Source organism: Dipodomys merriami, unplaced genomic scaffold (assembly GCF_024711535.1).
Source record: "Dipodomys merriami isolate MVZ:Mamm:240054 unplaced genomic scaffold, mDipMer1.0.p SCAF_14, whole genome shotgun sequence".
Taxonomy (NCBI): Eukaryota; Metazoa; Chordata; class Mammalia; order Rodentia; family Heteromyidae; genus Dipodomys; species Dipodomys merriami.
Genome location: NW_027202715.1, coordinates 15602014 through 15613756, shown reverse-complemented (window position 1 = coordinate 15613756; position 11743 = coordinate 15602014). Strand labels below are relative to the sequence as shown.

General features: G+C 39.3%; 1 pseudogene; it reads left to right on the top strand.

Annotated features, from left to right (window-relative positions):
• The first annotated feature begins 5682 nt into the window (after positions 1-5682).
• On the top strand, positions 5683-10916 carry LOC138825974 (zinc finger protein 280B-like; annotated as a pseudogene).
• Positions 10917-11743: the final 827 nt, after the last annotated feature.

Sequence of the window (11743 nt, the reverse complement as noted above, 5' to 3'; positions counted from 1 at the left end):
CCACAAATGTTTATCCTTTGAGATAAGCATTTCCTGCCAGAACAAGTTATTTTTCCAAGTATTTGCTTCTCCTGGAAGCAAATACTTTTTTTAAAAATGATGTCCTTCCTTGATTCCCTTCTTTTCCCTAATCTTTCCTGCCTCAGGACTGCAGTGTGCATTACTGTGCTCACCCCAGTCCTTTTCCTTTAGTTGTTTTCGAGTGTGGTTTTGTATTTATACTCAGACTGGCCTAGAAAGATCCGTGATTTACACTTCCTATGTTATAGTCAAGAAGGCACAGAAAATAGGCAGATGGATCAACTGTGTGGTTTTGTCTCATGCAGGGGTTGGTAAAGAAGCACCACGTACTGAGACATAGATAATGCACTAAATGAGCCACAACTAGAGGAGGAGACCAGGAAAAGTAGGTGTATTTGTTAATCAAAACATTGGCCTGCACTGGGCACTGATGACTCACAACCTGTAATCTTAGCTATTTGAATGGCTGAGATTTAAAGACTGCAGTTCAAAGCCATCTTGGACAGGAAAGTTCCAGAAACTCCATCTCTAGTTGCAGTGGAGGTATGGCTCAAGTTTTAGAACACTAGCCTCAGGCTAAAGAGATTTGGGACCCTAGTCAGACCCTAAATTCTAGCACCAAAACAGACAAAACAAAACAAAAAAGAACTTTGCCTTGGGGCCTCAAGATTAGGACTGGTAGCTTAAGGAACTGACATTTTTATCTTTTGTTCTGTAGAGAGGAATGAGATCTGAGGCGAAATGCTGAAGATTTTTCTAGCTTCTTCCTATAGGGGAGGGGTATGAACCATCCTGAGGCAATAGAGTTGAAAAGGGTAAAGATTTGGTCATGTAGATCCATTTTAAGAGCTGAGGGATCTGCTGATAGTGGTACTATTTGAAAAAAAATGTTGTCTACACGTGTTTTAATAGCTGCCTATAAAAAGGAGTCAGAATGTTGGGGGGGGGGAGTTGTGACAAGGTTAATAATAATACATAGACCAATCATCATTATTAGGAGTGGTATAAATAGAGGCTCCAGTATCAGTGTCAGCCTCTCCCAGCTGAAGAAGGGCCAAACTTAAAGGCATAGGCAGGAACTTTTTGAAAAGAGCTCCAGGGACATAACAAATAGGAGAGACACTTGACAAATGGGATTACATCAAAATTAAAAAGTTTCTGCACAGCAAAGGACATAGTTACTAAACTAGAAAGACAACAGACTAGGAGAAAATCTTTACCAGTTGTATACCCAATAAAGGCCTACTATCCAACATATACAAGAAGCTCAAAAATTTAACACCCCAAAGCTAGTAAACAAATCAATAAATGGGCAAAGGAACTAAAGAGAAACTTCCCAGAATAAGTAAGAATGGCAAATAAACACAGGAGGAAATAAATGTTCAACATCCCTGGCCACAAAGGAAATGCAATTCAAAACCACTTTGAGCTTCCAACTCACCCAGATAGATTGGCCAATGTTGAAAATTAAAATAACAAATGTTGATTAGAATGTGGGGAAAAAGGAACCCTATTGCACTGTTGCTGGCAACCTCACCCCAAGAGGGGCACCTATCCCCTGCTTTGTTTTAGGGTCTCCAGGGGATCTGCTTTCATTAGAGCAATTATCTCAGTGTCTCCTCCCATCTTCAGGAATAGGAGGAGCTGTCTGAATCCTCCCAAAGCCTAGGAAGAAGGGGTTTTTGTCTCTATCTACCTAATCTTTCCCCTTTTGCCTCTTCCTCATTAGGGAAGTAACTTCTGTGGGACCAAGTGGTTTGCTAACAGCCAGACGGAGTAGAGATCTCAGATCTCAGCCTCCTAAGTAGCTAGGATTACAGGTGTGAGCCACCAACACCCAGAAAGTTTCCAATCAGTTCTTACTCCTATCAGTGAATGAAAAGGGCAAAAGGTTGCTCTCTTCATGGAATTTAAATTCTAGCTGGGATATGGGTCAGGAGTATTCTGCTGTGTTAAAAGGGTGAGGCCTGTGGGAAAATAGAAAAAAAATAAAAGGGGAAAGGATTCTAGGTGGGGAAAATTAACCATTGCAAGAATGGGAAATTAAGAAACAACTTTACTGATATTTTAGTTGTGGGAAAACCAAGAGGTTGTCTGAGTAAGCACTACTCCATAATTAAGGGGCTTGTGCACAGTTCCTTGCAAAGGTGCAAGAAGGGTGTTATCTGCCAGCTGCAGGAAGCTCCTCCTATAATACTCTAGCTACTCAGGAGGCTGAAATGAGGCTTGTGTTTTGAAGTATGCTTGAGAAGGAAAGTCCATCAAACTTATCTCTAATGAACTAGCAAAAAGCTGGAAATTGAGCTGTGCTTCAAATGGTAGAGCACTAGCTTTGAGTAAAAAGAAGATCAGGGACAGGACATATATTGGTTGATTTCATCTTAGCTATGGTCAGCAATGCTGCAATCAACATATTTGTGTTGGTGGCTTTAATGTGACCTGGTTTATGGTCAATTGGATAAATGCCCAGCAGTGGGATTGCTGGTTCATAGGAAGCTCTGTTTAGTCTTTTGAGGATCCTCCATACAGCCCAAAAATGGGATTGCTGGGTCATAGGGGAGCTCTATGTGGAGTCTTTTGAGGAACCTCCATACTACTTTCCAAAGTGACTGAACAAGTTTACACTCCTACCAACAATGCAGTAGGGTTCCCTTCTGTCCACATCCCCTCCAGCATCTGTTGTTATTAGAGTTCTTGATTTTAGCCATTCTAACTGGAGTGAGGTGGTATCTCAATGTTGTTTTGATTTGCATTTCTTTTATGGCTAGGGAGGTTGAGCATTTCTTCATGTGTCTATTGGCCATCCTTCTTTCCTCTTCAGAGAAGTTTCTCTTTAAGTCTTTAGCCCACTTATTTATTGGGCAGTTGTTTCTTTGACGATTTGTTGTTGGGGGATTTAATTTTTTGAGTTCCAAGTATATTTTAGATATGAGACCCTTGTTCATTGTATGGCTAGTGAAGATCTTCTCCCAATCCGTGGGCTTTCTATTGATCTTGCTAGCTATGTCCTTTGCCATGCAGAAGCTCTGCAACTTCATGCAAACCCATTTGTCCAACCTTTCTTTGATTTGTTGTGTTTCTGGGTCTCTATTAAGAAAATTTGGGCCTGTGCCAAGGAGACCTAGGGTTTCTCCTATTCCATCCTGTAATGTTTTCAGAGTGTCTGCTTTGACTCCGAGGTCTTTGATCCATTTGGAGTTGATTCTGGTGCAGGGTGATATATAAGGATCTAGCTTTAGTTTTCTACAAGTAGTTAACCAATTTTGCCAGCACCATTTACTGAAGAGGCTGTCTGTTTTCCATTCTATTTTTTTTAGCTCCCTTATTGAAGATTAGATGGCTATAGGTCTGTAGGTTCATTTCTGGGTTTTCAATTCTATTCCATTGGTCCTGAGGTCTGTTCTTGTGCCAGTACCAAGCTGTTTTCATTACTATGGCTTTATAGTAGAGTTTGAAATTTGGTATTGATATTCCTCCAGCAGTGTTCTGTTGAGGATCGTTTTTGCTATTCAGGGTCTTTTATTGTTCCATATGAATTTTTGGATTGCCTCTTCTATTTCCTTCAAGAATGAAGTTGGAATATTGATAGGTATCGCATTGAATTTGTAGATAGCCTTGGGAAGTATTGCCATTTTCACCATGTTGATCTTTCCAATCCAGGAGCATGGGAGTTTTTGCCACTTTCTAAGTTCTGTTTTGATTTCCTTTTTCAGGTTTTTGAAGTTTTCATCATAGAGGTCCTTCACTTCTTTGGTTAATTCCTAGGTATTTTATTTTTTGTGGGGCTATTATGAATGGAGTTGCTTTCCTAATTTCAGCCACACTTTTCTCATTGTTGGCATACAGAAAAGCCATTGATTTTTGAGGGTTAATTTTATACCCTGCTACTTTGCCAAAGTTTTGAATCAGCTTGAGTAATTTGGGAGTGTAGTTTATGGGATTCTTTAAATACAAGATGGTCCTCTGTATTTATTTTGGCAGTGCTGAGCCTCTCACTTGCTGGACAGCTGCTCTACATGGAGCCATTACCTATTGTTTCTTGTTTCCCATTTTCAACATCCTCAGATAAATGCCTTTTTGGCTTGTATTTAATGTTGTAAATTTACCTCTCCGTTACAATTTTTCTATGTCCCCAAACCTGGTAATATGTTTATTTCAGAGTATTATACAGCAGTTATTTTTAAAATTTAATAGATTACTTTATCAATTTCTAATTTTGATAGCATTCTAATTGAATAACAAGTATACACATTACATAATTATGACCTCTAAAGAGCGAGACAATCCATCGAGGCATGATTAAAGATAACAAAAAAATATTTACACCAGAAAGGGGACCTGCAGCTACCTCGTTCTGGACTAAATAGCCAGAACCAAGAACAGCCTTGACCACCAAACCTCGAAGCCTCCAATGGGAAGCCCCGGCCTTTGGTCTGCAAACCTCCAAAGCTCCAAAGCTCCAAAGCTCCTTCTCTGCAGGCCTCTCCACTCTCCATGGGCCTGCTCTGCTCTGCTCTGGGAGATGCCTCTCCACAGGCCTCTCTAGAGGAAAGACCCAAATGGCCCCTCCTGGAGGCCCCAAAAGACCTCTGGAGGAGGTACTAAATGGATTCTCAAGGAAGTCCCAAATGGCCTCTCGAGGAGGCCCCAAATGACCAGTCAAGGAGGTTCCAAATGGCCTCTCAAGGCTTGCCCTGCCCTCCACAGGCCTACCCTGCTCTACTCTGCTCCAGCAGGCTTTCCCCTCCCCCTGTTTCTCTCTCCACTCCCCTCATCTCTCTATCTCTCTTTCCACTTGTAACACACAGCCCATATATAGGCTGCGCCCCTCCCCCATGTCAACTGGACGCTCGTTTTCATCTGCCTAATGGTTTTCAACAGCCATTCATGCTCCTCCCCCAAGCTGCTCACTGTCCAATCACTTCCAATGGGCAGCTTGAGGCCCCACCCCCTCCAGCAGCATGCCCCCTCCCTTTCTACAGCATGCCCTGTCCCCTCCAGCCGGCCACGTGGCCAAGCTGATTATGGGGCCGCTGGTTATTACAACATCTGAAGATTTCTGTTCAGTAAGTTCTACCACAGTCAGGTTCCTTAGATATGAATTAGCTACCTAGTGCTTTTATTGAAAAAGGACCACACATGGGGTGCTTGGAGGAGTCTTGGGCGAACTCTTCCTTAGTCTGGGACTCTTGGCCCTGCCCTAACTACCTCACAACCTATCAGAATGTAACACCAGGAGTCCCGCCCACTGAACTCCCTAGAAACCAATCACAGATGACCTGGGAGTGTGCAGAGGCAAAGAAGCCATTATTGGTGACGTCAGAACTTGAGGTCAGCTCTAGACTCGGTCTTGGTGAAGGTGCTTATAACCAATCAGATTACAGCACCTGGAGTCCCGCCCATATGAACCTCCCTAGGAGCCAATCACAGGCAGCCAGAGGGAGTGCAAAGGCATGCATGAAAAGCTATTGTGAGCAGTGCCAGAACTTGAGGAAGATTCTAGACATAGGTGTCGTTGCTTGTGCTGCACCAAGTGACCCGTCACGCCTTGGGCTTATAGAGAGGAGCTAGGAGGGCCCATAGTTATAGCCCTCATGTCTGGCAGGGATGCCTCACATACTGGCCATGGCTTGAGTGGTCTTTCCCATGAGGTGGCCTCTGAGGAGGGCGAGGAGGGGGTCCAGCCACACCTGGGACCGGGCCTCCGCAGTCTCCACTGCTGCCGGGTTTTGTCCACTCCTCCCCAGTATTCGGGACACGTCTCTGGGAAGAGGTCACTGGCTCCTGAGGTTGGCCCAGGCCAGATTCTGCCTTGCCAAATGGTGGTAACTATCACTTTCCAAGAGCCTGGCTAGGTGGACACATTTGTAATCCCAGCACAGGGGATCTTGAACTTCAGGCCACCTGAGCTCCATAGTGAGGCTCTGACTTAGAACATAAACAATAACTGAAGAAGTAAGCCAGGTTTGTAACTCCAGCCATGCTGCCATTCTGAGGGTTTGCCAGCCACAGGAATTTTTTAAAGAATATGTGTGTGTTAGTCCAGGGCTTAAATTCAGGGCTTGGGTGCTGTCCTTGAGCTTTTGTGCTCAAGGCTACACCCTACCATTTGACCCACACTCCACTTCCAGTTTTTGTAGTAATTAATCTGAGATCAGAGTTTCACACACTTTCCTGCTCAGGCTAGGTTTCATGAACCTCAGGTCTCTGGCTTCTGAGTAGCTAAGGTTACAGGTGTGAGCCACCAGTGCCTGTCCCTGCTAGGATACTGCCTCTATAAGATCTCTATTGTTTTACACTAATTTTCCATCTGTGACTTTTATAAATTTGTTATTAGCGTATTATTGCTTCACAGAATGAGTTGCAAAGTTTTCTCCTACTTTCTGGTTCCATTTCTGCAACATTAATGTTAATTTTTTTAATTGATGCAGATACCAGAGCTTGATTGTCCTTTGTAGTTAGTTCACACTTTGTGTCTTTTTGAATTTTTCCACTTTATCTAATGTATCTAATTCATTAATAGAGAATTGTTCATACTATCCTATTATTTCTATTTTTATATTATTGATTATCGTATTGTTATTTTTGAAAATTACATAGGTGAAAATCCACAGAAAAATTCATTTGAAAGCGAAGTTTGCTGATATTTTACTATGTAACACCACAAATTTCCATCATACCAGAGTAAAAATGCCTTACTCAGCTGGAGGTGTAGCTCAAGTAGTCTGATCTGTCATCAATCCTAAGGTCTTGATTTCAAACCCCAGTACAGTAAAAAACAAAAATGGTAATACCTGGAGCCATTTTGGATTGCAACAGTTGGGGAACTGCTATGGTAGCTATTGGATAAAGACCAAGGATGCTGAGAAAGATCTGCTAAGCACCAAAAAAATTCACATATATAGAGCTTTCTGTTCTCAAATGTCATACAATTTAGGTGGAAAACACTGAGCTAACAGTCATCATCTGGGGATTATGTAATTAAAACTATATGTATACAGTCCAGATCTATATGTACAAGCAATGTTGACTCCAACATTATATTTTTTGGACATTACATGTAGACAAGTTATTACTTAGTCTTAATTTTGAAGTTATAAATTATATTTATACCACTATACTCCAAACTTCATACACTCATCATCTGTATAGTGATTGGCACTGTGTTTTCCAGTGTTGGACAAGAATCATGGTGAAGATAAGAATAATTACATTATGCTTTAGGATAATATCACCATGATGTTTACTATTATGTATGTTTAGTTGGCTTCTAATTTTTAAACTGTCATTTAATTTACCTTGAGCCTCAATTTTGTTTTTCATAAAATAATGACATTATAATTATCTCAAAGTTTGGGGAGAATTGAATAAGACAATGTATTTTGCATACTGACTGATGTGTGGTGTGTTTTGTTCATAGGTGACAGTTTGTGTAAAGGCAGCATTGTGACTTGTGACTCCACTTTGCAAGAATAGAAATATTGTCATGGATCAACTATGCTTGTTAAATGTGGAAGAACAAAAAACAGAACTGAAGAAAAGCTCAAAAGAAACCCAACAAATAGAGGATAAAGATGCAGAGGTAGTCTTCGTTGGGGTAATTTCAAAGGCAAAACCAGTCATTTCCAAAATTTTGAACAGAGTCACCCCAGGTTCATACTCAAGGAGAAAAATGTTCAACCACTTTCAGAAAGATACCACACACAAATCACAGCCTACACATTATTTGTTCCCAACGTCAGAAACAACTTGTCAATCTGAATTAATATCAGCAAGTGGTCCTATTATTACTGAGCCTTTGTCTGAAACCGGTTATAAAAATGATTCACCACAAGCCATGCCCATTAGGTCCTCAGAGTTTTATCCCATGGTTGCATTCACAAGTTCATGGCATCATCCAGTAACAGCAGCATTTTCAGTAAGAGGTGTGAATGAAAGTCCTCATGTGGCAAAGCGCCAGTGTTCCACTTCTGAAGAAAGTAGCATCAATCCCAAAAGGCCAAAACTTAATGACAGACACAGAGAAAGATGTTCTTCAGCTTTGCCTCCTCCAGGCAATTTTTATAAAGTGAATCCTCAGCAAAGTTCACCTTTAAATAGTGTTCCTGCCTGTCTAAACCTTGTTCAGAGTGAGTCACCAACAGCTTTTCCAAAAGATAGTGTCCACTTCAAGCCAATCAGTTTAAATCTTGATAGAACAAATGTATTGGCAAAAACAGACATTTCAAACCATACAATACAAAACAAGAACTTTGATCCCAAGAATGGAAATCTGACCCTGTTAGTTAATGACTTTAATTATGGATGTTATGAGGGGTATGGGCAGCCACAGCGGAAGACCCGCACAATTTTTAAATGCTCCAGATGTCATCAGGTTCTAATAAATGTGATGTTCATGAGGCACATGAGGTATCATTTGGAATTTGAAAAGCAGAGTGGTAACAAGTTGGTAAAGGGCACCATCTGACGGCAATTGCCACCGGAAATTCCCCCAAGCCCTTCCAGCTACAGTGTCACATTGACAGAGTGCATACTACCAAAGAGCCTTATTCTCCCTGTAAAATCTGTGAATTGTCATTTGAAACAGATCAAGCTCTCTTACAACACATAAAGGATGATCATAATCTTGGAGAGATGCTCTATGTGTACCAGGTTTGCAAATATAGGTCATCAGTCTTTGCTGATATACTAACACATTTGAGAAAGTGCCATGCAAATACAAATAATCTGCTCTGTCTCAAAAATTTCAAAACTGTATGTGCATGCATGTGTCATTGTAGGGGCACTGAGAAAAGTAGGTTCACCTGTTTTCAAAATGTAGGCTACAGTTTCTGACTTTCAAGGGGAAAATACAGCACAAGACCCTGTGTCACCAAATATTTAAGAAGCCTAAGCAACTAGGATTGCCTCCTGAGACCTAAGTAGTTATTCAAGTGTCCCTGGGTCCTTTTCAGCCAGGATCAAGGACAGCATTATCTATCACTGTGAACACATCTGACATTGAACCATCTCCCTTAGCTCTAAAAGAAAATTTTCAGAATAACCCAGGGCTTCTATTTTTGATAAGCTAAAAGCCAGTATTTCAGCCTAAAGCAAAACCACATGAAATTAAAAATATAACAATTACATACTATCCAGTAGCACCAAAATTATTTCTTTTGGGGACTAACTGATTATGGCTTCAGCCCAGGAGGAGTAGTTGTATTTGTTATTATTATTGACTTTAGTGTTTACCAGATATTTAAACATACTAAATCTCTGACATCAGAGTTTTTTAAAATGTTGTTATAATTGTTGTATACAGAAAGTCTGTTATTTGCAGACTATTACATGTGGTTTGGATCAGTGCAGTTAAAATTATTTTTAAAGTTAAAAAAATTAATTTCCTACATATGCTTACTTGATGGGTAGAAACCCTCACTCAGTTTCATCTGATTTTTAGTTATCTTTATACTATACTGCCACTTTATGCTGTCACTTTTGTTGGCAGTGCCAATGTTTGAACTCAGGGCTCTGTGATAGCTATGCTTGTTTGCATGGCCGGTGCTCTATTGTTTGAGACACACTTCCAGTGCTATATTATTTATTTATTTATTTGTTTATTTATTTATTTATTTATTTCACTGTTTTCTTTTGGAAATGGAGTCATGTGAACTTTTCTGTACTGTTGTCCTTATCTTACCTTCTTGAGAATTACAAAAGTGAATCTCTGATATCCCCACATTTTTATTTGCATCATTTCTTTCAACTGGTTTATTTCAAAAAGTTCATATATGTATACAATATATCTTGATGAGACTTGCCCTCTCCATCAGTCTCCCTTACACCCTCCCCACTTCCATGAAAAAGTTCTCCAAGCTTCATTGTTCCATTTTCACACATGTATATTTCACACAAAATACCTCAATATTTTATCCGTATTCATCCTCCTTAAAGCTCTTTGTTTACCCTCTCCACTCCCACTAGTGCATCCATCCCAGACAAGACTTATTTTACATTCTCAGCATTTTTTTTAGTGTATGCTGTTTACTGTGGTATATCATACCACATGCTATATAGAATTTAATCAGATTGATTCCACTTTCTCCATTTGCTCTACCCACCATTATCAACAGCTTTCAGGATTTTGCTATCATTATTTACAGATGCCATATATTTTAGTATTCACCCTCTAGAATTCTTTTCAATCTTCTGATCCTCTTGAATTGTACCATAATTACAAACATTAAACACACAAATTTAAATGATTCCATTTGTTTATATGTTTCTCATTAAGATATGGCATTCATATAATGAACAAAAATTGCTTTAATTTTGCCCCTCTGAAGCTCACTGAATTTGATTAACATAATGATCTCCAGTTCTATTTCCCTTAAAATGAGGAAATTTATTCTTTATGATATCAATTGTGAATATATACCACATTTTCTTGATTCACTCATCAGTGGTAGGAAACCTAGGCTATTTCCATAGCTTATTGTTAGTATTGCTGCAGTGAACATGGTTGTGTATGTAACTCTATTACATCTTGATGTAGAATCTTTAGATCTATGCCCAAGAGTGATATTGCTGGATATTATGGTGTTACATTTTTTAGGTTTTCACTTGAGTCTTTCAGGAGCTTCTGTTTTTGTATTGATAGTACTATACAATTGTATTGATAGTACTATATAATTTTAAGCACTGTTATTTTATTTTGTTGATACATACATTGAATATCTAGATTACTGTTTTAAAAAGCCTTGTGAAGTTTCTTGTGTACTTGCTGTCATGTCAGAAATTTTTATTAATGTTGCTAAAATTATGAGTAAAACAGCAATTACAGTAAAAATGTTTTGCAAAAAAGGTGTTTTTTATATTCTTTCCATCAATAAAATGTTTTAATTTAATTTTTATTTAGTGTCCCTGCCAGTTGTGTTCATTTTGTCTTATTTATGTATTTGTCCAGAAATTCTGATTGCCACTTATAGATATAAAGAAGTTAATGGTGCCGGGCGCTGGTGGCTCATGCCTGTAATCCTAGCTACTCAAGAGGCTGAGATCTGAGGATCACGGTTCAAAGCCAGCCCGGGCAGGAAAGACTGTGAGACTCCTATCTCCAATAAACCACCAGAAAACCGGAAGTAGCGCTGTAGCTCAAGTGGTAGAGTGCTCACCTTGAGCTGAAGAGCTGAAGGACAGCACCCAGGCCCAGAGTTCAAGCCCCACGACCGACAAAAAAAAAAAAAAGAAGTTAATGGTCTTCTTATTACTTTTAATGAGAAATTATTTGCTTTTTAAAGTGAATATATTGCTTAAAGAGTTTCTATGTTCAGAGTCCTTAAGGAGACTTGTTTAATTTTATTGGATATTGTGTAACTTAAGATGGTGATTTACTTTTTAACCAACTCAAGATTTTGTTTGGATACATTCAGAGGTATCCTGTTAGAAATCTTCTTTCTTAAACATGGCATTGATGTGTTTGTCTATAATCTCCTAACTGAGGAAGCTGAGAAAGGAGGATGGTGAATCTGATGCCAGCTAAGCTACATATGTAGTGAGACCAAGATTCAAAAACCCAAAAAGGATAAAATAAAACAAAAAAAAAAAACAAAAAAAAAAACAAAAAAAAACAAAAAAAAAACTTTAAACCCTTTCCTTTATGTAAAAATAGTGTACTTGGACTAGAATACTATTTTCATGACTTAGAGTCTGATTTTATTTCTATTTATAGTATTTAAGT